Here is a 10,600-nt window from a genome sequence, read left to right on the forward strand (position 1 = left end):
GGAATGAAGAAGATGAGAAAAAGTATATCTATGATTGGAAAGCCAGAAATATGATCATCGTCGCCTTAGGTGTTGATGAGTATTATAGGGTTTCCCATTGTACTAGTGCTAAAGCTATGCGGGACTCATTGCAAATTACGCATGAGGGAACCAATGATGTCAAACTAGCTAGAATCAACACTTTAACTCAAGAATTTGACCTTTTTCATATGAAGGATAGTGAAACCATTGTTGATATGCAAAAGCGATTTTCTCATCTAATCAATCGGTTAAATTCTCTTGATAGAACTACCCCTAATGATGTTGCTACTAACAAAATCCTAAGATGTCTTAACAGGAAATGACAACCAAAGGTCACTGAGATTAAGGAAGCCAATGATCTAAGAACATTGGACATGACAACATTGTTTGGTAAGCTTTAAGAGTATGAGCAAGAGCTCATGAACCTTGAGAAACATGAGAAGAGTCAAAAGAAGGAAAATAAGGAGACAACTAAGGACACGGAAAGGAAGTCTATCGCTTTAAAGGCTTTAAGTTCTAAGTCATCCACCAATGATACGTGTGAGAGTGAATCAAGTGATGATGATAAAGATTCGAATGAAGATATGTGGCTGTTTGTAAGGAGGTATAACCGATACCTTAGAAAGAATGAAGTTCAACATTCAGATAAAATCTTGTCAACTATAGAAGACAATCAAAATTCTCAAATCAAGAGGAAGGTAAGACAACTAAGTCAAAAGGATCATACTACAATTACGGAACTCAAGTGACGAAGAAGAAAATGTCAATCTTAGTCTTTTGGCTCATCAAAAGCAGAAAAAGAATGTAAGTCATTATAAATATGATCATGTGGATAAAATGTCTTATTTTTATTTGCAAAAAGCCTTTAGTACTCTACACAATGAGGCCAAGGAAGCTTTTAAACACTTAGCCTCAAATAAGAAAATCTTCTGTTATTTAGAAAATAAGGTTTCTGATTCCGAAAAGGAATTAGAAACTCTTAAGAAATCTATGATAGAGGCTACTAAAGGAAAAATTGAAGATGATAAGGGATTTTGGTTTAGATGGTCTGGATGTGAAACTTGTCACATTTGGCAAAGAGAGGTTAGAACTCTTCAAGCTAAATTAGACAAGGCTTTAAAACCTAAAGTTACCTTTGCTATTGATCAATCACATTTCATAAGTAACATGGATAATACTTATCAAAACTAAACTTATGTGGTAAAGGATCAAGTTAGCAAAAGCAACTCTCATCCAAACTTAAATTGTCTATATTGTTGCAAGAGGGGACATACTATTGCTAAATTCCGATTTAGGAGATCTTTGATTCCTAAAGGCATTTTTCAATGGTTGCCCAAATGCAACCAAAGTTTCACTCACACACTATGACCCAATGAAAATTGGGTACCTCCTTACCTTGTTTAATTTGTAGGTGGAATGTCTTGAGGATACTAAGAGAACATGGTTTCTCGATAGTGGATGCTCAAGACACATGACGGGTGACATTTCCTTATTCTTTGACTTTGTGGCTAAGAAGAAAGGGTTTGTAACCTACAATGATAATAACAAGGGATCTATACTCGGAAAAGGTAGTGTAGGTAATCCTTCCTCTACTACTATCTCAGACGTCCTTTTAGTTGAAGGCCTTAAGCACAATCTCATTAGTATTAGCCAATTATGTGACAAAGGATATAAAGTATCGTTTTCAAAAGATTGTTGCATGATTGAACATAATGATAAAAAGAATGTTGTGCTTAAGGGTTGGAGGGTAAATAATGTATACATGCTTGACTTGAATGGAGTATCTTTGACTAGTGCTAAATGTCTCGTCTCCATGAGTGAAGACTCTTAGCTTTGGCATATGCGTCTAGCGCATGTCAACTTTGACTTGCTAAATAAAGTTATTACAAAAGATCCAGTAATTGGTTTTCCCAAAATCAAATTTTCAAAAGATCACTTATGTGATGAGTACCAAATGGGAAAGCAAAAAATGGTCTCTTTTAAATCTAAAAATATTGTTTCTACAACGAGACCCCTTGAACTTCTCCATATGGACCTTTTTGGGCCATCTAGAATTAAAAGTCTAGGTGGAAACTACTATGGTTTTGTTATAGTAGATGACTACTCTAGATTTTCTTGGACCATCTTCTTAGCAAGTAAAAGTGACACTTTTTCAGCTTTTTAAAAGTTTGCAAAGATTTCTCAAAACAAATTGAACACTAGCATAGTTACTATCCGAAGTGATCACGAAGGTGAATTTAAAAACAACCTCTTTGAGGAATTTTGTGAAACAAATGCCATTAATCATATTTTTTCTGATCCAAGAACTCCACAATAAAATGGAGTAATGGAACGTAAAAACCGAGTTTTAGAAGAGCTTGAAAGGACTATGATCAATGAAAATGGTCTTCCTAAATATTCTTTGGCCGATGCAATAAATATGGCTTGTTATGTATTGAATAGCATACTCATTCATCCTATTCTAAACAAAACTCCTTATGAATTGCTAAAGGGAAGGAAGCCTAATGTTTCACATCTTCATGTCTTTGGATGTAAATTCTTTATGTTAAATAATGGTAAAGAAAACCTGGGTAAACAAAATGTTACTTATCGTTGAAGAATCCGTGCATGTTTCCTTTGATGAATCTTATCCGAAAATTGTCGGAGAAGGTATTTTTATTGATGGTTCAAGTGTTCCTTCAGAAAACATAATAAAAGATCAAGAAGAAAATAATGTTGAACTCCATCCGAAAAAAGATGAGGAGGAGTCGGATCACATATCTGAAAAGAAAGAGGAGGATCATCCGATTAATAACAATGATCTTCCTTTGGAATGGAAATTTTTTAAGGATCATCCCATCGATAATATTCTAGGAGATATCTCAAAGGGAGTTATAATACGGTCAAATATAAGTAACTTTTGTTATCATTTCGCTTTCGTCTCTCAAATTGAGCCTGAAAACTCCAAAGACGCATTACTCGATGAACATTGGTTTTTAGCAATGCAAGAGGAACTTAATCAGTTCAAAATAAATAAGGTGTGGGATCTTGTCCCCCCTCCGTGGGACCATCGAGTAATTGGTACTAAATGGGTGTTTAGGAACAAGTTAGACGAAAATAGAGTTATAATTCGCAACAAGGCTCGCCTGGTTGCTCAAGGGTATAACCAAAAGGAAGGCATCAACTATGAGGAAACTTATGCTTCGGTCGCCCGACTCGAGGCTATACGCCTTTTGCTTGCCTATGCTTGTTCTCAAAACTTCAAATGATTTCAAATGGATGTTAAGAGCGTCTTTCTAAACGAATACATTAATGAAGAATTCTATGTATCTCAACCTCCTGGTTTTGAAAACTATGAGCATCCTAACTATGTTTATAAGCTTAGGCGTGCTTTGTACAGTCTCAAACAAGCCCCAGGGTCATGGTATGTGTTGTACCCCAAAATTCACCCTCCCATTTTCTTCACATTTACATCTAACAATTTGACTAGGGTTCATTCGCATGCATTATTAACTCATGCATAAGCATCATTCATCATCATGGATTTTAAGTGTTTGGCTTGTAGGGATTTGGTTTGTTGGTACAATAACTGGAGATGCTTTGTTTGGACTTGCCCCAAGGCACCAAGGCTTCCAAAGCCCTAATCTCAGGTGATCTCAGGCGATTGGTCCGTCCACTTGGTTCCCCTTGGGGCTCAAGTCTTTTGGTCATAATCCAAGCCCTTGGCCTCATAACTTCCATCCACTTTCGTTCATTCACTTGATCATCTTCATGCCACTATTGGTTGGTCCATAGGGTCACGTTCCCCGCTTCCATGAGTCGGTTATAGATCTTGAGTTTGGGTTTATGGTCGTGTTCATGCATTGAGTCAAGTCATTTTAATTCAATTGGTTAATTGGTCAATTCCTGTGAGTCGACTCATGACTCAACGCAAAACCCCCGGGTCCGAACAGGCCGACCCACCGGTCGACTCAATTCTGGGAAACTTGAGTGAGTCGACTTACTCACTCTTTACATCGACTCAGTCTCCTTTTGTCTTTGAACCATGTTCCTTCGGGTCGGAACAGGTCGACCCACCGGTCGGCTCAATTTTGGGAATTCCTATTTGAGTCGACTCACCCGTCCCTTGCGTCTAATCATTTCCAATTTTCCTTTCAATCATTTCGTCGCGGGTCTGGACATGTCGACTCCCAAGTTGACTCAACCCTGGGAAAATCACTGTTTGAGTCGACTCATTCCCTGTTTGAGTCGACTTATAGCTTGTTTTGCAGGATGTTTGCACCACTGATGTGAGAAAGGAACTTTTTTGGTTGAAGCATGATCCTTCATCATTGAAGCTTACAATCCAAGGCAAGTAGACACCTGCATGAACACCGGGAGGATCGTGAGCATCCAACAACACTCCAAGGTTCATTACTTCAACAAGCTTCAACCACCCGTATTGTGGACACATCAAACCTGCAGCAAAACAAGTGCAGTAAAATCCACAAACACTTCAACTTGCACAATCATAACCAAGACCAAAATCACATAACACAACCACTGTTAACCTACAGTTGCAAGTCATGGTTGGTTATACCTTGCACCTAAACCAACATTAAAGCTTAATTTCATTCAAATTTCCACCTGCACTAGCCAGTCATAAAACATCACTTGAGCACAGTTCCACTAAATTAACCAATTAACTAACCTCCAACTCAGTGAGTTGACTACCTAAACTCACTGGGTTCATCCAACTAACTCCAAACCTCTTTTAACTAACTCCAAGCCTCATTAATCCCAAGCCTCATCCCTGTAAATTCTCATCTTCACCATCATTTGAGGAGGTCATTTTTCTCTACTCTCTACACTTTTGCATTCATCAACCTTCAATTCTCTACAATCTTTCTCTGAACGCTCTCCCTCTCACACTCAAAGCTCAATTTCCCCAAAACTCCATTGAAGCTTCACATTAAAGCTTCAAGAAGAGTGAGCTTAACCTCATCATATTACGACATTCTTGAAGAAGAAGATTCAGAAAACAAGCAAGCCAGAGGAAGATAAAGGCAATACTTCACCTTCTTGTACAAGTGATTTTCCGTCATCATCTTCTTCGATCAACACTCGTCGGAGCAGTTCTCAGCTTCAGAGGTAGGTCCTTTTTTTTATTGAATTTTGGTTGTTATGTTGAACATTGCACCATGCTATTACAAACCCATATCATGAGGAGCTTTGAATCTTGTTCATGGAGGAGTATTTTGGATCTAAGTTCTAAGGGGTTCTTGAGAATTCGGTCTCATTATTGGATTTAGAACATAAATTAGAGGATTTGAAGGGTAGACCCTTGTTCAGGACGTAGAGACGAAGATGGAGGTGTCTCCGCTTTTCATTTCTGGTAGCCACCAACGCCAGAAGCGATTTCTTACGCGGTGGTCCGCGGTGGAGCTTTGTCACCGGCAGTCTGAACTGTCATGGAAAAAGGCACAAAAACATTAAAAAAAATTCTAGTTTTTCCCAACACATAGCTTCCAATCTTTGGGCTTATTTTCTAATTGGGATGGTCACATTCTAAGCCCAATACAGTACTGTCTTACTCCATTTTCTGCTGCACCCTCTGGCTAAAAAGAAACTGTTTTGCATTGGGATTTAGCAACTAAAGCCCATGCATTTGGACTCTGTTTTATTCTTTTTCCAGCATGCATACGAACCAGGCCTGCACCCTCTGTTTTGCAAAGACCCACACTATTTTATTTGTTTTATTTGCTTTTGTTTTGTCAATTAGATAGCTTTGATTGATAGAATTTAGGTTACTTGGATCAATTAGGAGTTTAACTAGAACTTTCATAATTAGAATTTTGGATTCAATAACCATACAATTTGACAAAAGGCCATTTTACCCTTTAGGGTAATTTTGGACATTTTGCTCATAAAATCACATGCTCCTTTAGGAATAGAATTTAACTTAGAATCTTAACCATAACATGTTTCCTTAGGAATTTTAACATGGACTTTTAATCAAATTTTTGACTAACCATGGCATGTACCCTTAGGATTAACTTTTGATTAATTCTAACCATTAGATTAGGTTTTAACCAAAATTCCAAATCATTTCAAACCCTCCAATTTAAATTGATCAAAACCAATTTTGGTCAATTAAGTCCTCTGAATTTGTATAATCCCACAGTCTAGATTTAGTGGCCAAAAGACCCTTGGTCACTTAATAAGACTTTTATTCTAAGATGTGGAGCTCGACGCCTCAAGTCAAGATCTTCAATCAAGGCATCCTTAGTCATATCAAGCAGCAGATTATACAAGACAAATCAAAGGTCAACACTTGGTTAACACGATTCAAGTTGTACGAAACGAGCCTTAAGTAGTAAGGAATGATGAGATGGAGTCTCTCCTATCCTCGTCTAGAGCAACTTTGCGTATGGGGCGTATGCCTCAAATATTCAAAGTGTTCTCACTTATTCATAGACTTTAGTGCAATTTGAATCGATTAAACTACCAAGTCATCTTCACACAAGATCTACATCAACACAAGGATCAACAATGAATAATCTTCACCAATAACTTGTCAGTTAAGAGAAGTATCATGCGCTACGAGCCTTAAGTAATAGGAAATGACGAGATGGAGTCTCTCCTATCCTCGTCTAGAGCGACTTTACGTATGGAGCGTAGGCCCCAAATATTCAAAGTGTTCACCCTTATTCATATACTTTAGTGTGACTCTTATCAATCGACTGTCAAGTCTCTCATTTCATCTCTCCATCCTATTCACTTCTATTCAATCATTCTTTTGCCTTCAATCATTCTTTTTTTTCAGCCCTAGTGGGCTGAACTACTAAAGCTCTGATTTCCTTATTGCACTATAAGGATACGTAGGCAGGAGAACCCAGTTTCTTCGCGAGCTACCCTATTTATCAATCAATCTTTATCCATTCATTCAATTAATACCATCTTTTTGAGATCAATTATAATTCTCCTTGGACTCCTTGTCTATCCTTTTGGGACATCCTAATGACAATCCACCTTATCAATCAAGAGTTGTTTGGCCCGTCACCCAAACATTTAATTCATTCTTTTTCGGCTAAGACGCCACTTTGCTCTTCGATTAAGAGTCTATCCCTTTCTTGGATCCAAGATACTATTCTTACTTGATATCAAACTGTTTGTACCCCATCTGGTGATATTCTGTTTCCTTGTACATAATAATACCTTCTCTTGGCCCCCTATTTTACCCCTTTGAGACGTTGTAACACCAATTAATCTTGTGAATCTAGAGTTGTTTGGCTCGTACCCAGATATTTAATTCATTCCTTTGGCTGAGAGGCTTGTTTACTATTTGATTCCAATTTCCCTCCAGTTGTGGGTTCCCTTGATACCATTCTATTGGTACAAGTTATACTTCTCATCGTTGTCTCTCTCTCTCTCTCTCTCTCTCTCTCTCTCTCTCTCTCTCTCTCTCTCTCTCTCTCTTCTCGTAGTTCCGAACTACGATTGCTCTGACTTTCTCATTGCACGATGAGAATACGTAAGCACGAGGATGCGAGTCTTTGGCGAGCATACTTCTAATTATTCCTCCTTCATCTTAGGGCATCATCCATATCTTTCACTATTCATTACCTACCTTCGATCATAAACCATTCACCCAGTGACATATTATTCCTTTGACATCGAAATACACTTTCTTTGGAATTCCACATATACCCTTTTAGGACGTATAGCGAATAGTCCGCATTTCTATCTAGAGTTGTTTGGCCACCACCCAAACCTCTCTATTGTATAAATCCCATTTCTCTTATGGATTCCAGTATACTTTCACCTTTCGGTTTTAAGCAATACTTCTTCAGTCACTTGTCACCAGATATTCAATTCTGTGACTTCGGTCACTTCCTTCCATTCATCCCCACGATGCACTCGTATTCCACCTTCATTCACTCCATGTGATATACCAGTTATCTTTGAGCCAAATACACTATACCTTTGTGCTCCATCTTGTACCACCTTATGAACCAAGAGTTGTTTGGCTCGTAACCCGAACACCTAATTCCTCTCTTTTTTAGGTTGTTTCAATACAATGATACTATGCTGTAGGCCCTCACTTGTTGGTTCATACATGTTTACTCTTGGGTTCATCTTTTCACCCTTGTTGGAGTTCAAATCACATAATTCTTTGGTTCAGACCATACCTTTATCACATTTCTTTTCATCTCCCACCACTAGTTCTTTGAACTACGGAGCTCTGAATTACTCATTGCACTATGAGGATACGTAGGCATGATGACCCCAATCATCACCGAGCACTTTATCTATTTCTCTTCCTTTCCCATTCTTTTGCGAGTAATCCTTAGATATGCACCTATTCGAGCGAGAACAATCAAAGCGGCTCCCAGTGAGTACCATGGATGTTTGGGGTGCTAACACCTTCCCCTTGCATAACCGACTTCCTTACCCAGTATATCTCTTTCCCCCGGATTTTATCGATGTTTTCCTTTTCCTTCGGGAATAAATAAAGTTCGATGGCGACTCGTTTGTATGTTCGAGCATGCGATACATTCGGGTATATTTCCGCTAGCTTCAGCTGGCGACTCTGCTGGGGATACTTCGCCACTTGGAGTACTTCCTAGTCGCTAAAAGGAGTCAAGCCTAGTTTAGGTTGTTTCCTCGCTAGTTTTTAGGTGCTTATCTTTATTCCTTACTCGATTTACATTATTCGTTATTTACTTTGTTATTGCATTCTGGCATCTTGGATATCTGTATACGCTGTTTCTTGGGTTGGGTTGATGACACATGAGAGAGAAGCTCTATACCCAAGCTTAAGTACACACACAGGATAGTAACGTGACTAGAGTCGTGCTTGACCTCCGTGGAGTTATTATGCGATTATGGTTGACACGAGACGTCACACCTAGAGTAGATCCTTTTGGGAGCATCATTGTCCGAAGAGTCATTCGTTCAAGACAATGATATCTCAAATTGGGTCGTTGATTCTAGGGACCTTTTAGGACCACCCTTTGAGGATAGTACATACCTGTGAGGGGAGCATGGGTTTTCTTGCAGGAAACCAAGACCCTTCATACCCGTGTTCCCGTGTATACGTCGAACCTTTGAACTTGCAACAAACAAATTATACAGTTTATCCATAGCATGCAAGAATTCTGATTATATGATACCCTGCCATCCTTGCATCGCATAACATCATTACATCATTACATTAACCATTACATGTTACATTTTCATTTTTCAGGGACCTACTATGCCAGTTGCTATTGTCAGTGCAGTCATGCATAAGACAAACCGAAGGAAAACATATCAGTACAAATAAAGAGACTCTAAGGTCGATGAATTGAGGAAGCTCAGTGAGTTCCTGACTGAAGATTACAGAGTAGCCTTCAAACAGGCTTATGGCAACCTGTTGGGAGTGTTGTCTACCAAGGAAGATTCGGGGTTGATGTTCACTTTCGCACATTTTTATGATCCCACTCTACACTGCTTCACGTTCCAGGACTTCCTTCTAGCTCCCAAACTAGAAGAATTTGCCCATCTGCTACAGTTACCGATTAAAGATCAAGCTCCCTACATGATTGAGGATAATTTCCCGGATTCCACAGACATAGCTCAAGCCTTGTACATGAAGAAGGATTTAATCGAGTCCATTCTCCGAATCAAGGGTAACACACAGGGCCTGTCGTCTAAGTTCTTATTCGAGAATGCCACTGTGTTCGCCAACAGTGGAAGTTGGGACGCCTTTTACGACAGCCTAACACTACTCATATATGGGTTGATACTATTCCCTAATGTTGAAGGCTTTGTTGACAAGACTGTCATCACCATATTCATATCCCAGAACCCAGTTCCCACCTTACTAGCTGATGTTTTCTTCTCCTTCCATTGGAGAAACATGAAGAAAAGGGGGACTATCAATTGCTGTATTCCTTTGCTTTAGAAGTGGACCATGTCCCACCTACCGAAGAAAGGACCATTTGTTGATAATGTGGGTGATCTGAAATGGTCGCAAAGGTTGATGTCATTAGATGTTGAAGACGTTGTCTGGTTTAGTCTTGATTACTTGAGGGTGAAGCTAATATTCCGATGTGGGGAGTTCCCAAATGTTCCTCTCGTCAGCATAAAAGGGGGTTTGATCAACTATAATCCCATTCTCTCATTGCGTCAGTTGGGATATCCGCTCAAGGAGAAGCCTGGAGACTGTCTGTTGGAAGAACTGCTGTTAGATGAAGGGGTTGAGAGTCCAGAGCTGATGAAGAAAGTGCACCAAGCTTGGGGCAAGATACAACAAGTTGGGAAGAAAGAACTAGGCAAGCAACTGTGTACTGTGACAACTCCATATGCTAATTGGGTAAAGTCAAGGGCCAAAAAGATCAAACTGCCATACCCATGGGAACCTTCCATGTGTATCAAGACCATCAAACCACCTGTCGCCATCGTTTATGAAGTGGACCGCCTTAAAGAAACTATCAAGAAGTTGGAAAAGGAAAACGCTAGTCTCCATTCCAATCTGATAAAGGTCACCTCAGAAAAGAACACTCTGAAATCCAATCTCAGTCAGAAAAGAGAAAGGTTCAACAAAGCAGATACTGATATTCAGATTGAACAAAAC

The sequence above is a fragment of the Lathyrus oleraceus genome, chromosome 4, assembly GCF_024323335.1.
Source record: "Lathyrus oleraceus cultivar Zhongwan6 chromosome 4, CAAS_Psat_ZW6_1.0, whole genome shotgun sequence".
Classification (NCBI taxonomy): Eukaryota; Viridiplantae; Streptophyta; class Magnoliopsida; order Fabales; family Fabaceae; genus Lathyrus; species Lathyrus oleraceus.